Source organism: Macaca nemestrina, chromosome 4 (genome assembly GCF_043159975.1).
Source record: "Macaca nemestrina isolate mMacNem1 chromosome 4, mMacNem.hap1, whole genome shotgun sequence".
Taxonomy (NCBI): domain Eukaryota; kingdom Metazoa; phylum Chordata; class Mammalia; order Primates; family Cercopithecidae; genus Macaca; species Macaca nemestrina.
In genome coordinates, this window is record NC_092128.1 from 9,315,003 (window position 1) to 9,340,005 (window position 25,003).

Genomic DNA, 25,003 nt, shown 5'->3' on the forward strand with positions numbered 1-25,003 from the left:
TATTTCAGTAAAATCTACTTCCCAGTAGATACCGGGCCTGGTTCCTCTAAGCCTTGTTCCCGCTGCAGCCTGGGACCGGGAGTAGGCGTTGTTAAGCTGGCAGACTTTGCAACTTGCCACGATGTTGCTGGCCATCTCGGCTGTATGTCTGAATTTGAGCTTAGAGCATCTGATCAGGTCTATTATCCGCCGAGCACCCAGGTGGGTGGTTCGGTGGATGTGTTCTAACACTTGTTGTCCTAATTTTTCTGGTAGGATGGTTTGGTCATTAGTATCAGTCCACCGCCTATTCTGGATCTGTTTTAGGGGAAGCTTGTCAATCCACTGGAGATCTTGTTCTGAATAATCAGGGAAATGTGGCAAGTCCCGGGGGCCTGGGTCAGGGAGCTGGAGTGCAAGGAGTTGGCTGGGAGCCTTTGCCACATTTCTTGCAGTTTGGTCTGCCAGAAAGTTGCCTTGAGCAGTTGGAGTGGTTGATTTCTGATGCCCTGGGCAATGCACAATGGCTAACTTTTCTGGCTTCCATAGCGCTGTTAACAGGGCTAGGATCTTTTGCTTGTTTTTTTTATCTCTTTTCCTTCAGCCGTTAGTAACCCTTGCTCCCTGTAGATGGCCCCGTGTATGTGCGCCGTAGCAAAAGCATATCGGCTGTCTGTATATACTGTCAGCTTTTTCCCTGCCCCTAAGGTAAGAGCTTGGGTGAGTGCTATCAGTTCAGCCTTCTGGGCCGATGTCCCTGGGGGCAGGGGTCCCGCCCAGATTACCTCAGTCTCTGAAGTCACTGCCGCTCCAGCGTACCTCTGGCCTTGATGCATGAAGCTGCTCCCATCAGTGAACCAGATGAGGTTAGCATCAGGGAGTGGGTGGTCCTGCAGGTCCTCTCCAACTCCGTGCACCTGAGCTAGTATCTCGGTGCAATCATGGAGCGGCGTGTCCAGGTCCGGGTTGGGCAGCAGCGAGGCAGGGTTTAAGGTCGTTGGGGGCAGGAAGGTTATCCTGATAGGATTTAGTAGTAGTCCTTGGTAGTGGGTGAACCAGGCGTTACTTATCCATCGATTAGGTGGCTGTTTGAGTACACCTTCCATGGCATGTGGGGTAACGACCCACAATTCTTGACCCATGACAAGTTTATCAGCATCTTGTACCATCAGAGCCGTGGCCGCAATCATTCGGAGACAAGGGGGCCACCTGGCAGCCACTGGGTCTAACTTCTTTGACAGGTAGGCAACTGGCCTCTGCCAGGGGCCTAAATTCTGAGTTATTACCGCCTTGGCGACACCTTTACTCTCATCCACGTATAAGTGGAAGGGCTTGGTGACATCAGGTAGTCCCAGTGCAGGCGCAGAGAGTAGGGCGGTTTTGATCTGTTGGAAAGCCGACTCGGCTTCGTCTGTCCAATTAAATGGCTGCTGCCCCCGTGTTGCCTGATACAAGGGTTTAGCCAGTTCTGCGAACCCAGGTATCCATAGTCTATAAAATCCCGCTGACCCCAGGAATTCCCTCACTTGTCAGGTGGATTGTGGCCTGGGAATCTGCAGAACAGTTTGCTTCCAGGCGTCTGTTAACCAGCGCTGCCCTCTTTTTAGCAGGTACCCCAGATATGTTACTTCTGGCTTACAGATTTGAGCTTTCTTTGCCGAGGCTCGGTAGCCTAGATTTCCCAGAGCTTGTAAGAGACTCTTGGTCCCTTGAATACAAGCTTCTTGGGTCTCAGCAGCAATCAGGAGGTCATCAACATTTTGTAGTAAAGTTACCTCAGGGTGTTTACGTCGGTACTCACCCAGGTCTTCATGGAGGGCCTCATCGAACAGGGTAGGAGAGTTTTTGAATCCCTGCGGCAGCCTGGTCCATGTCAGTTGGCCACTTATGCCCCTTCCAGGGTCATTTCACTCGAAGGCGAAGAGCTTTTGGCTCTGAGGGGCTAAAGGCAAACTGAAGAAAGCATCTTTCAAATCTAAAACAGTGTACCATTGATGTTTAGGGTTTGGGGTACTCAGGAGGGTATACGGGTTTGGCACAGTTGGGTGTATGTCCACAATCCTCTAAGTCTTCTAATTTCTGGAGTTTCCTTTTAATGTCTGGGGCTGCCTGATTTCCGAAAGACATTACAACAGCTGCCTGACTTCCTGGAGCCTCTGGGTCTATGGGGGTGTACTGTCTAAAAGCTTCCATTAACCTTTCTAAGTAGGTAGCTGGGCTCTCTGTCTTTCCCTGCAGAACAGAGTATACTTTAGCCAAATTAGTGGGCTTGCGAGCAGCTGCCCAGAGACCCGCCATTAGAGTCTGGCGATAAAGGTGTAGCCGTCCCCTACCTTCTGCCGTGTTGTAGTCCCACGCCGGCCTGTATTCTTTCTCGCTCTTCCGTTGTGAACAAGATTCGGAGGAGCTGCTAACAATCATCCCAAATGGGCTGGTGGGTGAACATGACACTATCCAGTAAAGCCATTAAATCTTTGGGGTTGTCTGAAAACCGAGAACTCTGGTTCTTCCAGTTATACAGATCACTGGTAGAGAATGGCCAGTACTGGAGCCTGGGGATTCCCGTGTCATCTGGGGGTCCTATTTCCCGAAGGGGTAGAGCCACTGTGGAGTCAGGCGGCTGGGGATGGCTAGCCCGTGAAGTGCGCCCTTGCATCCACCCCGCCGGCCCTTCAAAGTTACTTTTACTCTTAGCGGGTCCTTGTGTGCCAGCCGCCTCCCATCTGCCTGCTCTTTCCCCCGGCTTAGCCCGGGGGGGCTGGGGCCTGGGGCCCGGAGGGGTACGGAGGGGGGTTCTGTGAACAGTGGGTCCCCGCTGTCAGGTAGAACAGGATGGGGTTTCCCCACACAGGTAGAACAGGATGGGGAGGGGCAGTTGGTTGCTTGGATTTTAGTGGTCGAGCAACCAGTGCCTTACAGGGTTCAGAGGCTAATTGGAAAGGGGACAGCCAAGGAGGCGGGTTCTCAACAAGGTCCTGCCATATGAGGATATATGGGATTTGCTCTAAGTGGCCCGCACGCCCAGGTAGGAAAATCTTGGACTTTACCCTAGTGATGACAGCAAGTCGGAAGGTCCCTTAGGGTGGCCACTCCACATTAAAGGCAGGCCATTCGGAGCGGCATAAGGTAATGAGCTTTCCCCTCCTGATTTCCAAACTAAGATCATGGCCCCTTGCTCTTACATCTTTGAAATTACTTGTAAGGAGAGATAGGGGAGCGCTCTGGGTATTACCCATCCTGTACTAATTTGTAGTCTTTTCCTGTAAAGGAATATGGGTTAGAATCCCTTTAAAGGAAATCTGGCTTATTAATAATATTTAGTCGCAAGCGCGCCCCGGCAGTGCGGGTCAGAGACAGCTGCTGCCCGATCGCAAACGCGCTCCAGCAGCTTAGATCGTGAGCACGCTCCGGCAGCTTAGATCGCGAGCGTGCCCCGGCAGTGCGGGTCAGAGACAGCTGCTGCCCGATGGTAAACACGCTCCGGCAGCTCAGATCGCGAGCACGCCCTGGCAGTCCAGGGTCAGAGACAGCTGCTGCCCCATCCCAAACACGCTCCGGCAGCTTAGATCGCGAGCGCGCCCCGGCAGTCCGGCGTCAGAGACAGCTGCTGCCCTATCGCAAACGCGCTCCGGCAGCTCAGATCGCGAGCACGCCCCGGCAGTCCGGGTCAGAGACAGCTGCTGCCTGATCGCAAATGCGCTCTGGCAGCTTAGATCGCGAGTGCGCCCCGGCAGTCCGGGCCAGAGACAGCTGCTGCCCGATGGTAAACGCGCTCCGGCAGCTCCGATTGCAAGCGCGCACCGGAAGCCCGGGTCAGAGTTAGCCGCTTGGATCGCCATCGGGTTCCGGCAGCTCTGATCGCAAGCGCGCACCGGAAGCCCAGGTCAGAGTTAGCCGCTCGGATCGCGATCGCGCTCTGGCAGCTCGGATCGCAAGCGCGCACCAGAAGCCCGGGTCAGAGTTAGCCGCTCAGATCGCGATGGTGCTCCGGCAGCTCGGATCGCAAGCACGCACCGGAAGCCCGGGTCAGAGTTAGCCGCTTGGATCGCGATGGCGCTGGGGCAGCTCGGATCGCAAGCACGCACCGGAAGCCCGGGTCAGAGTTAGCCGCTGGGATCGCGATTGTGCGCCGGCAGCTCCGATCACAATCTAGATCAGACGAGAGCCAGGGGACGTCTCCCACCGGTCTCTGCTGGCTGTCCTATAGCGCGTCTGCCAGGACTGAGCCAGCTCCAGTTTCAGACCTCGCGAGTCACAGATTCTGATTCAGAACAGACACAGACAGACAAACGGAGACCAGCCGGCTCACCTATCAGTAGATCGATCCTAGTAGATCCCTTGACCAGGGGTCTGGTGGGCTTGGGGAATCCCAGACGAGCCCCCAGATGTTATGCCGAGACCGTTTGTTCCCCAAAGAAGACCACCAGAGTCCAGAGTCAAAGCCAAGTGGCAAGGATCTTTACTACAAGTTCGAACTTGGTCCCTCCATTCCACAGCATGCAGGAGGGGCCTCGAACAATGCGAGTGCTTGCTTTTTATAGCCCGATGTAAACAGGATATGTAAAGTTATAGGGAACAAGGTAATCCTCTCGGTTACAGCATTACAATTGGTTAACATTCTACATTTAGCATTCCTTATCGGAGATCTCCCAGGTGATGTTTTTCTGAAGTTTGAAAGAAATATGGAGGAATGTGTTTGTGCTGGGCTCAGGAAGTTGGGAGATATATGGGGGATGTGCCTCATTCCTTTCATTAGAAAGCCTTCTCCCAGTAAGCCTCACACCTGAGTCTTTAGTCCAGTGGCCACACTAATAGTTTTTAACCACCTGACAGGTGCCCGGCATTTTCCTCCAATTCTAAGGAAGGATAGGATAGAATAGCAAGCAAAAGTAGTCTGATATTACTCACCACTTTGGAGAATCTCCGTACAGGCCACCAAATGTTACTGGTGGGTCTTTGTTCTTAGAGCTCCTAAGATGGGGCAGGCTGCTCCCAAGATGGCAGCAAGGCTTTTGTTCTCTGACCTGGGGTTCTTGGCCTCACAGATTCCAAGGAATGGAACCTTGGGCCATGCGGTGAGTATTATAGCTCTATTAGAAGCTGTGGGTCATGGAAGAGAATGTGGAACCCAGCGAGTAGTGTTCAGCTCGATTAGGATGCATCTGGGCACTTAGCCATGAAGGAACAATGGTGAGCCTTTAGCCCGATCGGGAGTGGCAATGGGCACCTCGCTGGATCAGGAGCACAGCAGACACCCTGCCAGATCCGGAGATGTGGAAGTCAGTGGCGGGTCTGCAATGATGGCAAACAGCAGCGGTGGACAGTGAGCAAAAGCTCAGCTCAAGCCGTAACAAACACAGACCAGAAGAGTGTGCAGTTGCAGGATTTAATAGAGTGAAAACAGAGCTCCCATATAAGGTAGGGGACCCAAAGGGGTTGCCCTGCGAAGGGGTTTTGCCCTGGAGTGTTTTATTCTTGGGGCAATAATTTATTATTTGGATTATCAAGGAAATATACTTTCAATATAAATAATATAACTTCTTTGAATCTCTCTAATGTGCCTCACAGGATTTAACAATATGTAAAATTACATATCACAAAGATTAAAAACTTGTGAAACACAAATAAGCATCAAGAAAAAAGTAAAATTACCTATAATGCCACAAGCTAAACAAATGTTGATATTTTGATGCCTATTCTTCCAAACTTAGAGTTAAGAACCAAATCTCTTCCTGGGGGAAAAGTTCAGCTAATCACCAGTCGCTTGGTGGTCTCCTATCAGGCTTTCCATCTCTTTGTCCTCCTATATTCACTTAGAAATAATCCTACTCCTTTCCTAAAAATAAAAAAGGAAATAGAGGCTAAGGAATTCAGTTTTATCATCAGACATTTTTACTTGTTGCTCTCCTATTTCTACCCAAAATAATTCTTAAAACCACGTTTGTATAACTTTCTTTCAAATAGGATGAAGGAGTTTGTGTCATGCCAAAGAGAGCTAGAAAAGCCAGTTTAAAAAGGCAATTCACATTTTAGAATCATCAAGAGAGTTGCAGAAGCAGCAAGGACTAGAAGAACTAAAATTCCAGAGAGGAAAGAACCTTTTGGAAGTGAGTTGATGGACTGCAGTCACATTTTAGCTGGGAACATTTCCCAATCTTGGGTGCAGGCTGATAATCTGCCTTAGGTCCAAGCTTGGGGCTGCTGCTGAAGTACTGGGAACCCAGTGAAACTTTTGGTGGTCACTCAGGGTTGCTGTGACAAGACTGTAGACTTGGGTGACATTAAACATATAGCTGTTTTTTACCTCTAGACATTTTCAGAATTCTAAAACTATATGGGGCAAGAGATGATAAAATTAAGGAAAATCTCTGGGAAAAAGAACAGAATTTATAACAATTTCATGGTACTAAGAAGATGAAAATTCATGGGGTAGAGAAAGGGGAAAGAACACATGAGGAGAGAGTGAAAGCCCTGAAGAAAGTAGTGAATTGACACTGAGGATCTGCAGCCACTGTTCCTCTGGGACACTTGCCAATTCTAAGCCCAACTAGAGGCTCAGCTCCCAATGTTGGCACCAGCATACAGGTGTCAGGAAATAGGAACACCAGAGGAGCTTGTAACAGTTGTACCATGCTGGAGCATAAAAATGGAGACTTTGGAGCCTTTAAATACACAGCTAGTTTCACCCTTCAAGAAAATTACTGAGTTGTGAAGCTCCATGAAGCAAGAATCTAGAAATATAAACCCAAACTCTCTAAAAAGAAGAGTGGATTCCTCTGTATTTGAGAGTTGAGAAGACAAAGACCTGCCAGGTTTTTTATTGCAAACCTCTTAGGGCAACACTCAAAAAGTGGGACAAGCCACAGATGGAAGGAGGATTACCAAAATTACATTTTCATTTTTCTTAGCAGGAAAGACCACTCATTTCCTTACTGGTTTAAAATCATCAGCCCTCCACTCTGCCTTCTTTCAAAAAAGAAGAAACAGAAGCAGAAGAAGGAGGAGGAGGAGGAGCAGGAGGAGCAGGAAGAGAAGGAGGAGGAGGAGGAGGAGGAGGGTGAATTTTGTCTAGTAGACAATAATTTTATTGAGAGCCTTTATTCTTTTAATACACATTGTCTGGCATTCAATAAAGATTACTAGGTATATCAAGAGTCAGAGAAATATGAACAAAACCAAGAGAAAAACAGACAGTAGAAGCAAGCGATCTAGATATCATAGAATTTAAAATAACTTTGATAATATATTTAGGAAAACAGGAACATAGAAAAAACGTGAGAAAAGTGTGGAGAATTTCACATTCTAATTTGTAAGAAAAAATTCAAAGGAAATTCTAAAACAAAAATTATAATATTTAACATTAAAATTTTAATACATGCATTTAACAGAAAGTTAGTCACAGTGGACCACTGGATTAGTGAACAGAAAAACAAATCAATAGAAAAAATATCTAGACCAAAGCATAGAAAGGTAAATAATGGATGAAAAGAAGAGGAAAACAGCATATAAATGGGAAACAGTTAAAAGTTCTTAACATATCATTGAAATTCCAAAAGGAGGTAAGAAAGTGAATGAAGCAAAATCAAGATGTGAAAGGATAGTTGACAAACATTTTCTAAAACTAATGAAAAACATCAACCCACTTATTTAAGAAATTCAGTTAGTCAAAAGGAAATAAAAACAAAGGAGAACAGTAACGCTGTCTGTAGGTGATGGAGGAAAAGACAGAAAACAAAACATACTAACAAAACCAAAAGAAACCATGTCTAGATATGTTATCGTAAAACTGATTTTTAAAGAGACAGGAAGAGGTCGGGCGCAGTGGCTTGCACCTGTAATCCTAGCATTTTGGTAGGGCTGAGATGGGCGGATCACTTGAGGTCAGGAGTTCAAGACCAGCCTGGCCAACATGGTGAAACCCCATCTCTACTAAAAATATAAAAATTAGCCAAGCCTGGTCGCACATGCCTGTAATCCCAGTTACTTGGGAGGCTGAGGCAGGAGAATCACTTGAACACAGGAGGTGGAGGTTGCAGTGAGCCAAGATCGTGCCACTGCACTCCAGCCTGGGTGACAGAATGAGACTTCGTCTCAAAAAAAAGAAAAAAAAAAAAAAAGAGAGAGGGAGAGAGAGAGATCTGAAAAGCGGTCTGTAAGGGAAAAAAAAAATCAGATTTTACAATCAACAGATGCTTTGCCAAAAGAAATTATGGGAGCCAGGTGACATGAAACATTATTTTTACGGTGGTGAAAGTAAATAACCCAATTACTTTAAATAATATAAAAGTATTTAAAACTCCAATTAAAATATAAAATTCTCAGACTGAATGAGAAAACAAAACCACACTACAAGTTGCTTAGATGAAGCTTAAGCATAAGGTCACTTATAGTGGAAAGTGAAAGTATAAATAAAAATATACCATACCAATAATAACCAAAGAGGCTAGTATAGCAATATTAATATGATGCAAAATAGACTTTAACTTGGTAAGAGTTTCTACAGATAAAGGGGATATTTTAAAATGATAAGTAGGTCAATCCAGCAGGAAGCTATTATAATCCCAAATCTGAATGCACCCAAAAATATAGTGTGAAAATAAATAAAACAAAAATGGATAGGACTAAAAATAGAAATAGACATATCCTCAATCATAGTGGCAGATTTTAACACACCTCTTTCTGTAGCTAATAGAACAGGCAAATAAAATGTAAGCATATGAAGAATCTGAATAACACAACCAAAAAATATGACCTATTTGATATATAATGAACAGTGCACCATACAATAGCACATTTTATATTTTTAATGCGCACAGAACATTTATCAAAGTTAACAATATTTGGTGATATAAAGTAAGTTGCCACAAATTTGAGGATTGAAATCATAGAGAATGTTTTCGGACCATATTGTGGCTGAATTAGGCTAGGTTACGAGAAACAGAAATAACTAGGAAATCCCCAGCCTCTTGGAAGCTAAACAATACACTTCCAAATAACCTATAAGCAAAAGAAGAGATCAAAATAGAAATTAGAAAGTATCTTGAACCAAATGTTAACAAAGATATAACAAATCAAAATTCATGTGGCACAGGTAAAGTCATGAATTCACGCTCTTTCTTGTTTGTTTGTTTGTTTTTTGAAATGGAGTCTCGCTCCCATTGTGCAGTGGTGTGGTCTCACTGCAACCTCCACCTCCAAGGTTCAAGCGATTTTCCTTCCTCAGCCTCCCGAGTAGCTGGGATTACAGGCATGTGCCACTATGCCTGGCTAATTTTTGTATTTTTAGTAGAGACAGGGTTTCGCCATGTTGGCCAAGATGGTCTCAAACTCCTGATCTCAGGTGATTCACCTGCCTCAGCCTCCAAAGTGCTAGGATTACAGGCATGAGCCACCATACCCGGCTGAAACTCACACTCTTAACTGATCAGATTATCTGATATTTAGCCTTATTTTTCTTATATCAGATAACTGATAACTGAGTATCAGGTAACTGATATTCAGTCTTTTTTCTTTTCTTTTTTTTTTTTTTTTTTTTTTTTTGAGACGGAGTCTCACGCTGTTGCCCAGGCTGGAGTGCAGTGGCGCGATCTCGGCTCACTGCAAGCTCCACCTCCCGGGTTCCCGCCATTCTCCTGCCTCAGCCTCCTGAGTAGCTGGGACTACAGGCGCCCGCCACCGCGCCCGGCTAATTTTTTGTATTTTTAGTAGAGACGGGGTTTCACTGTGGTCTCGATCTCCTGACCTTGTGATCCGCCCGCCTCGGCCTCCCAAAGTGCTGGGATTACAGGCTTGAGCCACCGCGCCCGGCCCTTTTTTCTTTTCTTATATCTTCCACTAAGAGTATGAGTTTTAACAAGCATTATATCTATGCTTATATCTAAATATCAAGAAAAAACCCAACAATTTAACCTTAAATTAAAAAGAAATAACAAACATCAGAGGAGAAATCAATGGAATAAAAAACAATCATACAGTCGGAGAAAAGCAATAAAACCAAAAGTTGATTTATTGGAAATAATAAAACCAATAAACTCTAGAAACACTTAGTGCCAAGGCTGTCTGTCTCATCACAAAGTTCAACTTATTTTTGGACAACAAGGAGAAAGGATAGGCTACCATAGACACTCAAAATGAGAAATATCAAATGTGTGTGTGTGCACATGAGTTAACTGTTAGAAAAACACTTTCTGGATTATTGGAAATACAGAAATATATATATACACACACGTAGGTAGAATTTGGTAAGTAGAACTCATTCCCTAGTGTTCTTGTTAACTAATCAGGGAGAACCATTGAACTTAAGCATTTTATCCTCCCTGGCACCATTATCTCAGGAATAGAAAAATATCCCAACAAAGGCTAATGTGAGAGTATAGTGTAGCAACTTCTTCCAAGTTTAAGAAGTTCTCCTGACATCTTCCAAAAATTCCCTGCAGCTATCACTGAAGTAGCAATTCATAACACAAGAGATGGGGAAATGTGAAACCAAAAAGAATTGCAGATTGGCAATTCTGCCTTTTCATTTTTCAGCAATCTCAGTTATTCAGCAACAAGAGCTGAGTGTTTTGGTGTAGTCGTGGGGACATCTGCACATTCCATCTGTGTCTGGAAAGGCATTGTAGACATCTGAGCCTTCCATTGTATGTCTTTGAGCTTCCCAATGCCGTCAGACTCGGCTGGGCCCTTTTTACTGCTCTGTAACAACAGCTGGTCTCTAAAAGTTTTGTCCTTCAGTGGGAACTTATTCCAAGAAATGACACTTGAAATATTTAACAACAGCTACAGCACAGACACTGACCAATCAGAATGAACGCCAGCCATAAGCATCCATTGAATACCTACCAGGTGAGTAAGCAGCCTTGAATCCGGGTGATCAATTACTCAGTTACTTTACCCCTGAGACCCTTGGGCTCCCAGATTGTCAACCCTAAACAATCAACTGGATTTCTACTTTCTGCAATCCCAATCATGACAGAAAGTCCATCCTACACTCACCCCATTTTCTTTGGGATTCTTTTTCTGCAACCCTCTTCAGCTGCAATTTTTGTATCTGCCTAGGTACATCATTACAGAAACTGGTTCTGTTCAGTGAAACAGATGAGACGGCCATTGTCTATGTGTCAGGGAGCCCGGGCTTCTGAAGCAGTGGGGATCCAAGGAGACCCAGGCAGCCTGGCTCTCAGGAAGTCACACTGGTTAGGGAGCCGCCAGACGGTTCCTGAGCTCTGCCAGCCCAGGAATGAATGCTAAGCTGTCTCTGCCTCTACAAGTCACTCAGTCTTCATGCATATGTCAGTCGGTGGCACTGGGTGGCCAGAAGTGCCAGGAAGACAAAGAGAAAGTGGCTTTTTCCTTCAGCTTTGGGGGCCGCAAGCAGAGCCATGTCTTCCACTGTGCCTCACACAACTGGGGATCCTCAAAATGTGGACAGAGGGTTCACAAGGTGGGGAAGAATAGGAAGAAAAAAAAAGGAAACACAAGAGAAGTGCTCACCAAAGAAAAGCAAGATAAGACTGATCAGGCCTGCAGAGCAGATCTGGGCAGGTCACGTGGGGCAGCAGGAAAGTAGAGAGTAGCACGGGACAAACAGACCTCCTTACCCTCTCGTCCTCCTTGCAGGAAGAGTCAGCTGCAGGGGCCTCAGGAGGTGAAAGGAAACTGTATTTGAATACCCTGGTCAGTATGGGAAGAAATTAGTGTAGTTAGGGAACATATGAATTTGAGTCAGGGACCTGTGGATTGTCAATCAAATGCTTTACTCAAAAACAACTAGTGTTGCTTTGAACATGCTTCAATTCTGAACTTTAATGCAGGGAGTCGAGTAATCACTCGACTCATGGCCTGCCACTACCCCTGACTGACTGTGCCATTGCGATTGGTCACCCTCCTACCATGCCCACAGCTTCATTCCGACTTCTCCCACCTTTCCCACACTCTCCCACCTCTACACCCCTGGCCACTGCCTATGCCTGCAGCCCAGCACCCCACATGCCCTCAGTGATGGACTGAAGGCAGGCACTAGCTTGAACATCACTGATGCTTCCCACCAGGATGTTGTATAGAATGACATGTTGTTGTAGGTTCCAAAACAATTTTCCAGCCACTTAGAATTATTGGATGTTAGAACAGGTGTTAACAGGGGATTATGCCCCAAACGACCCCCAAAAGTAGAAGTTCTCTGATTCCTCCTCAGTCCTACTAAATTGGAATTTCTAGCGAGTAATCGGTATTTTTGATAAGATCTGTCAGTAATTCTGATGCCAAGTCAGACTGGATGACCTCTGATTCAGCCTGTCCTGCCATAATATAAACTTCAAAGAAGAGCAGCTAATTAGAACTTCTGAAACACATGCAGGTTATTGGTGAATTGACCATGACTTGTGCCAGCAAGATGAAGTCACCTGAGAAAACTGACACAAGCTATAGGAAGGATGGTGGTGAGTGACAAGCAAGCCTAACATCAGGAAAAGAGAACCCACAGCTAAATGGCAGTAGGGGGCACCCGGATTTGAACCAGGGACCTCTTGATCTGCAGTCAAATGCTCTACCCCTGAGCTATACCCCCTTGCCTGGTGGACATTCCTCTTTAGCATATTTCACCTGTGTTGCCACACCCAAGGATTCTATAGTGCACTGTAAATTGTATTCATTCCCAGCCACCTTATGGAAATTGGCAGCCCTACCACAAATGACTAGACACTGCTCTTCAGGCCATGAGTTCACTGCTTCACTCCCCCAGAGAACCCCCATCACTTCTCACTTGTCTAATGGCAGCTTTCTACCTTGTAGCCACAACCTGAACTCCTTCAACTGAGGTCTCCTCCTGTTCCCTTACTCAGTACCTGATGGGAGTAGGGGTTGGGGTAGAGGCAAGTGTAAGTATCAAGGCTATTTTCACAACAATGTATCATAACAAATCATCCCAAAATTGGCTGCATGAAACAATAAGCATGTATTCTCATGCTCATAGGTCAGCAGCATGGGTACCAATCAGGTGAAGTAGGCTGGGCTTGACCTGGTGTATCAGCTTCAAGCTGTGGATCCATCTGTGCTTGGTTTTTGTCTGAGCTGGGCTCAAGTCTGCTCCATGTATGTTCCTTCTATGATCCTGGGTGGAGGAGTAGCAGCTAGCAAGGGGACAGTTTTCTTATGGTGACAGCAGAAATGCAAAGGGGCAGGCCCAACTATGAAAGCAGCTTTCAAGCCCCTATTTGCATTACATGTGAGAACAACTCAATGATCAAGGGCAGTCACAAGACCAAGCCTTAACTCAAGAGCAAGAAAGCATGTTTCACCTCCAGTGGGAAGATCTGAAAAGAAGGTGAAGGCCATAGATGCAGAAATAAGTCAACATTCAGGGTCAACAGTTTTATCTACCATGAACTGCCCTCTTGGTCATAATTACTTACATCTCTCCCACATGCAAAATATACTCACCTCTATTCCAAGACTCTCAAAGCCTCATTCAATTAGATAGAGTCCAAGCTCTTGTGATCTACATTAAATCAGATGAGGCTTCTCTTGACTCAAAGATCTATGAACTCAAAAGAGAAAATTTCTACCCATTGAACACCTCAAGTATAATGATGGTACAAGAACAGAATTATTGCAATAAACATTTACATTCAAAGACTGGACAAAATGGAAGGCATGCACAGTCACAGAAACTGGTTCATGGAAACTAAAATGCTGAGACTGTAGAAAATGGTGGATGGAAGAGAAGACCAGTGTGCAGCTCCCACTTGGACAAACAGAACAGCATGTGGAGATTCACATCATGAACTTTTGCTCCAAGAACCACCATAGGATCACACCAAAAAAACCAAAAGAACTCACAGACCCTTTTAAAGAAGCAGCTTGCTGCTCCAAACTGTATGAGCAAACTATACAGTTTACTGCTGCAAACTGTATGCTGAAAACTGTATTTCATGAGTTTTACTCACAAAAAACTGTGAGTTCCCAATGTATGAGTGGGGAAGGTCTGCCTCTGAACACACATCTTCACTGTAGAACCTAAAAACCCAGATCATGGGACTAGGATTTAACCTTACCTGGAGCTAAAGTTGATTTAGGGAGCTGAGCAAAATATAAAAGTAGAAGAAGCAGTAAGAAGGGCCCCGTGTGCACTCCCAGACTCCAGCTCAAGCCCAGGGAAGCCATTCCTGACTTTATCTCACAGGGGTCCTTGGGGAAGGCAGCCAGCAGAATTAGGGAGGGGCTACATAGTAATAGAAGTTTCTAGTTGAACTTTTAATAATTTCAACTGAGCATGAATTTTCCTGAGCAGAATCCAGTGGGTGAATGAGAAGTGTAGGTATGAGTACAGGACCTGCAGCTGACATCATGGGCAGACAGGGAGGGATGAGGCCTGAAAGCCCTGCTTGCTTTCTCAGTGGGGAGGCTTCTAGCCTGAAGCAGGATCGCAGCCCTGTGTGCCAGCTGCCTGGATATAAACTCGGTGCTGTTGGCAGGGCATGGAGGGAGTGAGACTGGCCTTGCTGACTGCATGGGAGCTGGGTGAGGCCTGTCACTGCTGGCTTTCTCCCACTTCCCTGGCAACCTGTATAATGCAGCAGAGACAGCCATAATCCTCCTTGGAACATAACTCCATTGGCCTATGAACCACTCACCCTATGCCCTACAGTGACTGCAGCAAGCCCCACCCAAGGAGTGTCAGAGCTCAGACCCACTTAACACTGCCCCCACCTGGTGGCTTTCCTCTACCCACCCTGGTAGCTGAAGACAAAAGACATAAGCTCTTGGGAGCTCTTTGGCCCCATCAATCACCTGGGAAACTTGAATACTTATCCTGGCCAATTTAGGGCAAGCTTATATCCCCCATCTACTATCACAGCTGGTGCTCTATTGAAAGCACCACCTCCTGGCTAAATGCCAACCAACTCAAGCCATTACAGCAATGTATAACAGAACATCCCACTCCAAAGGAGAAAATAACAGTTAATTCCACTGCCAGTAACATCCTGCCTAACCAGAGGTCCTGAGTCTGTCCACATGACAGCTTTAGTGCTAGCACAACCAACATTTAAGAAAATCAGTGCATTAAGTGAAACTACAACCAAGGAATCTCACAGAGTCCATTTCACTCCCCTGCCACCTCCACCAGAGCAGGTACTGGCATCGCAGCTGGGAGACCTGAAGACGGCTCACATCACAGGACTCTTTGCAGACATTCCACAGCACCAGTTCAGAGCCTGGTAGCCCCACTGGGTGGCTAGACCCAGAAGGGCAATAACAATCACTGCAGTCCAGCTCTCAGGAAACCCCATCCGTAGCGGGAGCAGGAGAGCACCACATCAAGGGATCACCCCATGGGACAAAAAAATCTGGACAGAAGCCCTTGAGTTCTAGCTCTTTCCACTGAAACAGTCTATCCAAATGAAAAGTAATTCTGGGAATATAACAAAACAAGGTTGTATAACACCCTCAAAAGATCACACTAGCTCTCCAGCAATGGATCTAAACCAAGAATAAATCTATGAATTGCCAAATAATTCAGAAGATTAATTATTGAGCTACTCAAGGAGGTACCAGAGAAAGGTAAAAACCAACTTAAAGAAATTTTTAAAAAACTACAGGATAAGAATGAAAAAGTCTCCAAGAGAAATAGGTATCATGAAGAAAAAATAATGACAACTTCTGAAAATGAAAGACACACTTAGAGAAATACAAAATACACTGGGAAGGTTCAACAGTAGCCTAGAATAAGTAGAAGAAAGAACTTCAGAGGTCAAAGATAAGGCTTTGGAATTAACCCACTATGACAAAGACAAAGAAAAAAGTATTTTAAAATAGGAACAGTTTGGGCATGGTGGTTCATGCCTATAATCCCAGCACACTGGGAGGCCGAAGTGGGTGGATTACCTGAGGTCAGGAGTGAAACATGGTGAAACCCTGCCTCTACTAAACATACAAAAATTAATCAGGTGTGGTGGTGTGCACCTGTAGTCCCAGCTACTCAGGAGGCTGAGGAAGGAGAATCGCTTGAACCTGGGAGTCAGAGGTTGCAGTGAGCCAAGATCATGCCACTGCACTCCAGCCAGCCTATGTGACAGAGCGAGACTCCATCTCAAAAAAAAAAAAAAAAAAAAAAAAAAGGAAAGAAAGACAAAACTTCCAAGAAATTTAGGATTATGTTAAACAAACAAACAAACTTAAAAATAATTGGTGTTCCTGAGGAAGAAGAGAAATCTAAAAGTTTGGAAAACTGTTTTGAGGGAATAATCAGGGAAAACTACCCTGGTCTTCCTAGAGATCTAGACATCCAAATACAAGAAGCTCAAATAGGAAATTCATCACAGAAAAATCATCACCAAGGCACATATCTAAAGTCTTGACTTATCTAAATCCAAGACAAAGGAAAGAATCTTAAGAGCTGTGAGGCAAAAGCATCAGGTAAACTATAAGGGAAAGCCTATCAGATTAACAGCAGATTTCTCAGCAGGAAACTTGCAAACCAGAGGGATTGGTGTCCTATCTTTAGCCTCATTAAACAAAATAAGAATTTTGTATCCAGCAAAACTAAGCTCCATACATGAAGGAGAGATAAAGTCTTTTTCAGACAAACAAATGCTGAATGAATTTGCCGCTACCAAGCCAGCACTACAAGAAATGCTAAAAGGAGTTCTAAATCTTGAAACAGAACCTTGAAATACACACCAAAATAGAACCTCCTGAAAGCATACATCTCACAGGTCCTATAAAACAATAATACAATGAAGGAAAAAAAAAGAAGGTATTCAGGCAACAACTAACACAGTGAATAGAACAGTACCTCACATCTAAGTACTAATGTTGAATATAAATGACCTAAATGCTCTACTTAAAAGATACAGAATGGCAGAATGGATCAAAATCCACAAACCAAGTATCTGCTGTCTTCAGGAGACTCACCTGACACATAAAGACTCACATAAACTTAAGGTAAAGTGTGGAAACAGACATTCCATGCAAATGGACAGCAAACACAAGTAGGAGTAGCTATTCTTTTTTTTTTTTTTTTTTTTTTTTTTTTTTGAGACGGAGTCTCGCTCTGTCGCCCAGGCTGGAGTGCAGTGGTGCTATCTCGGCTCACTGCAATCTCCGCCTCCCGGGTTTATGCCATTCTCCTGCCTCAGCCTCCCGAGTAGCTGGGACTACAGGCGCCCGCCACCTCGCCCGGCTAATTTTTTTGTATTTTTAGTAGAGACGGGGTTTCATTGTGTTAGCCAGGATGGTCTCGATCTCCTGACCTCGTGATCCACCCGTCTCGGCCTCCCAAAGTGCTGGGATTACAGGCTTGAGCCACCGCGCCCGGCCTAGTAGCTATTCTTATATCAGACAAAACAGACCTTAAAACAACAATGGTTAAAAAAGACAAAGGGACATTATATAATGATAAAATGACTAGTCCAACAGGAGAATATCACAATTCTAGTTATATATGCACCTAACACTGGAGCTCCCAAATTTACAAAACAATTACTACTAGACCTAAGAAATGAGATAGATGGTAACACAATAATAGTGGGGGACTTCATTATCCACTGACTGCACTAGACCAGTCATCAAGAGAGAAAGTCAACAAAGAAACAATAGACTTAAACTACACCCTACAACAAATGAACTTAACAGATATTTACAGAACATTCTACCCAACAACTGCAGAATATACATTCTTTTCATCAGCACGTGGAACATTCTCCAAGATAGACCATATGATAGGCCACAAAACAAGTCTCAATAAATTTAAGAAAATTGAAATTATATCAATCAAGTACTTGCTCAGATCACAGTGGAATAAAATTGGAAATTAACTCCAAAAGGAACTCCCAGAACTATACAGATACAGGGAAATTAAACAATCTGCTCCTGAATGATCATTGGGTCAACAATGAAATCAAGAGAGAAATTAAAAATTCTTTGAATTGAATGATAATAGTGACTTATAAAATCCTCTGGAATACAGATAAAGTGGTGCTAAGAAGAAAATTCATAGCATTAAATATCTACATCAAAAAGTCTGAAAGAGTGCAAATAGACAGTCTAAGGTCACGCCTCAAGGAACTAGAGAAACAAGAACAAACCAAAGCCGAACCCAGCAGAAGAAAATAAATAACAAAGATCATAGCAGAACTAAATGAAATTGAAACAAACAAAAAAAAAAATACAAAAGATAAATGAAGCTGGGTGCAGTGGCTCACATATGTAATCCCAACACTTTGAAAGGCCAAGGCGGCCGGGTGCGGTGGCTCAAGCCTGTAATCCCAGCACTTTGGGAGGCCGAGACGGGCGGATCACGAGGTCAGGAGATCGAGACCATCCTGGCTAACACGGTGAAACCCCGTCTCTACTAAAAATACAAAAAACTAGCCGGGCGAGGTGGCGGGCGCCTGTAGTCCCAGCTACTCCGGAGGCTGAGGCAGGAGAATGGCGTAAACCCGGGAGGCGGAGCTTGCAGTGAGCTGAGATCTGGCCACTGCACTCCAGCCCGGGCTACAGAGCAAGACTCCGTCTCAAAAAATAAAAAAAAAATAGAAAGGCCAAGGCAGGTGGATCACATGAGGTCACAAGTTCAAGACCAGCCTGGCCAACATGGTAAATCTCCGTCTCTACTAAAAATACAAAAATTAGTTGGGCATGGTGGCACATGCTTGTAATCCCAGCCACATGGGAGGCTGAGGCACGAGAATCACTTGAACCTGGGAGGCAGAAGTCAGAGTGAGCTGAGATTGTGCCACTGCACTCTAGCCTGGGTAACACAGTGAGACTCTGTCTAAATAAATAAATAAATAAATAAATAAATAAAATGAAACAAAAAGCTGGATATTTGAAAAGGTAAAAAAATTTGATAGACCATTATTGAGATTAAACAAGAAAAGAATAGAGAAGATCCAAATAAGCTCAATTAGAAACGAAATATTACAACCGATACCACAGAAATACAAAAGACCATCCAAGGCTACTAGGAACACCTTTATGTGCACAAACTAGAAAACCTAGAGGAATGTGGACAATCCTGAAAATATCTAGCCCTCCTAGATTATGCCAGGAGGAAATAGAAACTCTGAACAGACTAATAATGAGTAGCGAGATTGAAACAGTAATAAAAACAATTTCCAGCAAAAAATGTCCAGGACTAGATGGATTTACAGCTGAATTCTATCAGACATTCAAAGGAGAATTGGTTCCAATCCTACTAAAATGATTCCAAAAGATATAGAAAGAGGGAATCCTCCCTAAATCATTCTACGAAGCCAGTATTACCATAATGCCAAAATCAGGAAAGGGCATAACAAAAAAAGAAAACTACAGATCAATATCCCTGATGAGCATAGATGCAAAAATTCTCAATAAAATACTAGCTAACTGAATTCAACAGCATATCAAAAAGATAATCAACCGTGATCAAGTGAGTTTTATACCAGGGATGCAGGGATGGTTTAACATACACAAGTCAATAAATGTAATACACCACACAAGCAATTAAAAACAAAAATTGCATGATCATCTCAATAGATTCAGAAAAAGCATTTGACAAAATCCAGCATCTTTATGATTAAAATCCTCAGCAAAATCAGCATAGAAGGGACTTTAAGGTAATAAAAGCAATCTATGACAAACCCACAGCCAACATGATGCTGAATGGGGAAAAGTTGACAGCATTCCCCTTGCAAAGTGGAACAAGACAAGGATGCCCACTTTCACCACTTCTATTCAACATAGTATATTCTGATAGCCAGAGCAATCAGAAAAGAGAAAGAAATAAAGGGCATCCAAATCAGTAAGGAGGAAGTCAAACCATCACTGTTTACTGATGATATGCTCATGTAACTAGAAAACTCTAAAGACTCATCCAAAAAGCTCCTAGATCTGATAAATGAATTCAGTAGTTTTGGGATACAAAGTCCATGTACACAAATCAGTAGCACTGCTATACACCAACAGTGACCAAGCTGAGAAATCAAGAACTCAGCCTCTTTTACAACAGCTGCAAAATAAATAAATAAATAAATAAATAAATAAATAAATAAATAAATAAATAACTTAGGAATATACCTAACCAAGGAAGTGAAATATCTCTACAAAAGACGGCTGATATTTTTTTTCTAGTTCTGTGAAGAACGATGATGGTATTTTCATGGGAATTGTATTGAATGTATAGATCGCTATTGGCAGTGTGGCCATTTTCACAATATTGACTCTACCCATCCATGAGCATGGGATGTGTTCCATTTGTTTGTGTCACCTATGATTTGTTTCAGCAGTGTTTTGTAAAGACATTTCATTTCCTTGGTTAGGAAGGAGTTGGAGGTTGCAGTGAGCCGAGATTGCGCCACTGCACTCCAGCTTGGTGACAGAGTGAGACCCTGTCTCAAAAATATATATCTAAAGAAAGAAAATAAAGAAGTAAAACCATAGCCTGAGAGCCAAATCCCACCTTCTACCTGGATTTGTAAATAAAGGTTTGAAAAATGTTACTGAGATATAATTCACATCCTATGCAATTCACCCATTTAAAGTATACAATTTAATAGGGTTTTTTTTTTTTGGTCTATTCACAGGTATGTGCAACCATCACGACAATTTTAGAGTATTTTTATCACCTCAAAAATATTTCAAAAACAACCAAAACCCATACTCTTCAGCTATAATCCTACCCTTCTATACTCCCCACCCCCAAGCGTAGGCCACCACATATCTACTTTCTGTATCTATACATTTCCTTATTCTGTACATCTCCTATGAATGGGATAATAAAATACATGGTCTTTTGTGACTGCCTTCTTTCACTTAAACATAGTGTTTCCATGATTGATCCATATTGTAGTACGTAGCAGGACTTCACTCTCCTTGTGGCCAAATAATCCATTGTGTGAATATATGGATATATTACATTTGGTTTATCCATTCATCAGTTGATGAACATTTAGGATTTTTCCACCCTTTGGCTATTATGAATATTGCTGCTATAAACTTTTTTTTGGTGGTGGGGGGGTTGCATACAGAGTCTTGCTCTGAGTGCAATGGCACATTCTCCCGGGTTCAAGCGATTCTCCTGCCTCAGCCTCCCGAGTAGCTGGGACTACAGGCATGCCCCGCAACCATGGCTGGCTAATTTTTGTGTTTTTAGTAGAGATGGGGTTTCACCATATTGGCCAGGCTGGTCTTGAACTCCTGACCTTGTGATCTGCCCGCTGCAGTCTCCCAAAGGGCTGGGGTTACAGGCGTGAGCCACCACACCCGACCTGCTATAAACTTTTATGTACAGATCTTTGTGCGAATATTTGTTTTCATTTCTCTTGAGTGTTAAATTGTTTTGGTTATTCTGGATTCCTTGTAATTCCATACAAATTTTAGAATCAGCATGCCAATTTCTACAAAGTCAACTGGGATTCTGATAGCAATTGCACTGAATCTGTAGATCACTTTGATGAGCAGTATCATTATCTTAATCTGTTATGGCTGCTATAACAAACTGTCATAGACTGGGTGGCTTATAAATAACAAAAAATTATTTCTGGCTGTTCTGGAGCCTGGGAAGTCCAAGATCAAGGCACTGGCAGATTTGGTGTCTGATGAGGGCCCACTTGCTGGTTCATAGATGACTATCTTCTCACTGTGTCCTCATGCTACAGAAGGGGCAAAAGAGGCAGAGGGAGCTCTTTGGGGTCTCTTATAAGGGCACTAATCTTCATAAGGATTCCATCCTCGTGATCTAAGCACCTCCCAAATGTCCTACCTCAAATACCATCACACTAAGGATATGATTTCAACTTATGATTTTTTTGGGGGGTGTGGGGGGACACAAACCTTCAGTCTATTGCATCATCTTAACAATATAATGTCTTCCAATCCACAAACATGGAATGTTTTTTCTTTTATTTAGATCTTATTTAATCTCTTTGAACAGTGTTTTAGCTCCAGATAATAGGTCTTTTGTAAAATTTATTCCTAAGTATTTTATTATTTTTGATGCTATTTTAAAGAAATTGTTTTGTTAATTTCATTTTTGGATTGTTCATTGTAAGTTTATATAAATAGGTTTATTTTTGTATATTAACTTTATATCCTGCAACATTGTTGAATTCATTTATTAGTTTAAACAGTTTTTGGTGAATTCCTTAGGATTTGCTATATATAAGATCATATTATCTGTGAATAGGTATCGTTTTACTTCTTCTCCATTGTGAATGACTTTTATTTTTCTTGCTTATTGCCCTGGCTAGAATTTGCCATATAATGTTGAATAGAAATGGTAGGAGCAGACATCCTTGTTTTATTCCTGATCTTAGGAGGAAAGCATCCAGTCTTTCACTACTAAGTACAATGTTAGCTGTGGGATTTTCCAAAGATACCCTTTATCAGGTTGAGGAAGTTTTCTTATTCCTAGTTTTTGAGTGTTTTTACCATGAAAGGCCATTTGATTTTGCTAAATGCTTTTTCTGCATCTATTGAGATGATCATGTGATATTTTTGTTTTGTTCTATGTATATGATTTATTATATTGATTTTCTTTTTATTTTTTAATTTAAAAATTTGTGGGTACACAGTAGGTGTATATATTCATGAGATACATGAGATATTGTGATACAGGCATTCAATGCACAATAATCACATCAGGGTATACGGGATAACCATCACCTCAAGCATTTATCATTTCTTTGCGTTTCAAACAATCCAATTATACTCTTCTAGTTATTTTAAAGTGTACAACAAATTATTATTGATTGCAGTCACTCTGTTGTACTATCAAATACTTGATCTTATTCATTCCATCTAACTATATTTTTGTATCCATTAACCATCCCACTCCCCCCGCCCCACTATCATTCCTAGCCTCTGGTATCCATCACTTTACTCTCTCTCTCCATGAATGTAACTGTTTTAAATTTTTTTTAGGTCTCACAGATAATTGAGAACATGCAAAGTTTGTCTTTCTGTGCCTGGATTATTTCACTTAACATATTGACCTCCAGTTCCATCCGAGTTGTTGCAAATGACAGTATCTCATTCTTTTTCATGGCTGAATAGTTCTCTATTGTGTATACATGCCACATTTTCTTTATCCATTCATCTGCTGATGGACACCTAGGTTGCTTCCAAATCTTGGCTATTGTGTATATTGCTGGATCATAAAAGTAGTTCTATTTTTAGGTTCCTGAGAAACCTCCAAACTGTTCTCCATAGTGGTTGTACAAGTTTGCCCTTTTCTTCACATCCTCAGAAGCATTTGTTATTGCTTGTCTTTCGCCTGTCAGAACTACAATGAGTTATTGTCTTACCCCAGTTAAAATGTCTATGAGCCATTTTAAGTGGGGTAAGACAATAACTCATTGCAGTTTTGGTTTTCATTTCTCTGATGATCAATGATGCTGAGCTGTATCTTTTCACAGACTTTTTTGCCATTTGCATGTCTTCTTTATAGAAATGACTATTCAGAACTTTTGCCCATTTTTCAATTGGATGATTAGATTTTTTTAATTGAGTTGTTTTAGTTCCTTATACATTTTGGTTATTGATCACTTGTTAGATGGGTAGTTTGCAGATATTTTCTCCCATTCTGTGGGTTGTCTCTTCACTTGTTGATTTTTTCCTTTGCTGGCAGAAGCTTTTTAACCTGATGTGATCCCATTTGTCCATTTTTGCTTTGATTGCCTGTACTTGTGGAGTGTTACTTAAGATGTCTTTGCCCAGTCCAATGTTCTAGTTTCCTCAGTGTTTTCTTATAGTAGTTGCATAGTTTAAGGTCTTAGATTTAAGTCTTTAATCCATTTTGATTTGATTCTTGTATATGGCAAAATATAGGGGACTAGTTTTGTTCTTCTGTATGTGAATAGCTAGTTTTCCCAGCATCATTTACTAAAGAGACTGTCCTTTCCCCGATATATGTTCTTGGCACCTTTGTCAAAAAAGAGCTCACTGTAGATGTATGGATTTATTTCTGGGTTCTCTATTCTGTTCCATTGGTTGTGTGTCTGTTTTTATGCCAGTACCATGCTTTTTTGGTTACTATAGCTCTGTAGTATAATTTGAAGTCAGATAATGTGATTGCTTTAGTTTTGTTCTTTTTGCTCAGGACAGCTTTGGCTATTCTGGATCTTCTGTGGTTCCATATCAATTTTATAATTAATTTTTCTATTTCTGTGAAGATTGTCATTGGTATTTGGTAGGGATTGCATTAAATGTGTAGATTGCTTTGGGTAGTATTGACATTTTAACAGTATTGATTCTTTCAATCCATGAACATAGAATATCTTTCAATTTTTGTGTCTTTGTCCATTTCTTACATCAATGTTTTATAGTTTTCATCATAGAGGTCTTTTGCTTCTTTGGTTAATGTTATTCCTAGATTTTTTTTTTACTTGTAGCTATTGTAAATGAGATTACTTTCTTAATTTCTTTTTCAGATTGTTCACTGTTGGCATATAGAAATGCTACTAATTTTTGTATGTTGATTTTGTACCCTGCAACTTTACTGAATTTATCTGTTCTAATAGGTTTTGGTGGAGTCTTTAGGATTTTCAAAATACAAGATCATATCATTGCAAATAAGGATAATTTGACTTCTTCCTTTCCAATTTGGATGCCCCTTATTTCTTTCTCTTATGTGATTGCTCTAGCTAGGACTTCCAGTATTATGTTGAATAACAGTGTGAAAGTGGGCATCCTTGTCTTGTTCCAGATCTTAGAGGAAAGGCTTTCAGATTTCCTCATTCAGTATGATACTAGCTGTGGGTCTGTTGTGTATGGCTTTTTTGGTGTTGAGGTATGTTCCTTCTATACTCAGTTTTTTGAGGGATTTTATTATGAAGAGATGTTGAATTTTATCAAATGCTTTTTAGCATCAATTGAAATGATATGGTTTTTGTCCTTCACTCTTGATATGATGTATCACATTGATTGATTTGCAATATGTTGAACCATCCTTGCATCCCTGAGATGAATCCTACTTGGTCATAATGAATGATTGATTAATTTATTTATTTGAGATGGTGGTCACTCTGTTACCGAGGCAGTAGTGCAG

General features: G+C 42.5%; 1 non-coding gene and 1 pseudogene across 1 annotated transcript; one reads left to right on the forward strand and one right to left on the reverse strand.

The window, feature by feature from the left end:
- The window catches only part of LOC105475000 (zinc finger protein 777-like), a 149,896-nt pseudogene that overhangs the window by 44,788 nt on the left and 80,105 nt on the right, over positions 1 to 25,003 (forward strand).
- Positions 12,473 to 12,544, reverse strand: TRNAC-GCA (transfer RNA cysteine (anticodon GCA)). Its single transcript has one exon. It is a non-coding gene; the product is annotated as a tRNA-Cys (tRNA).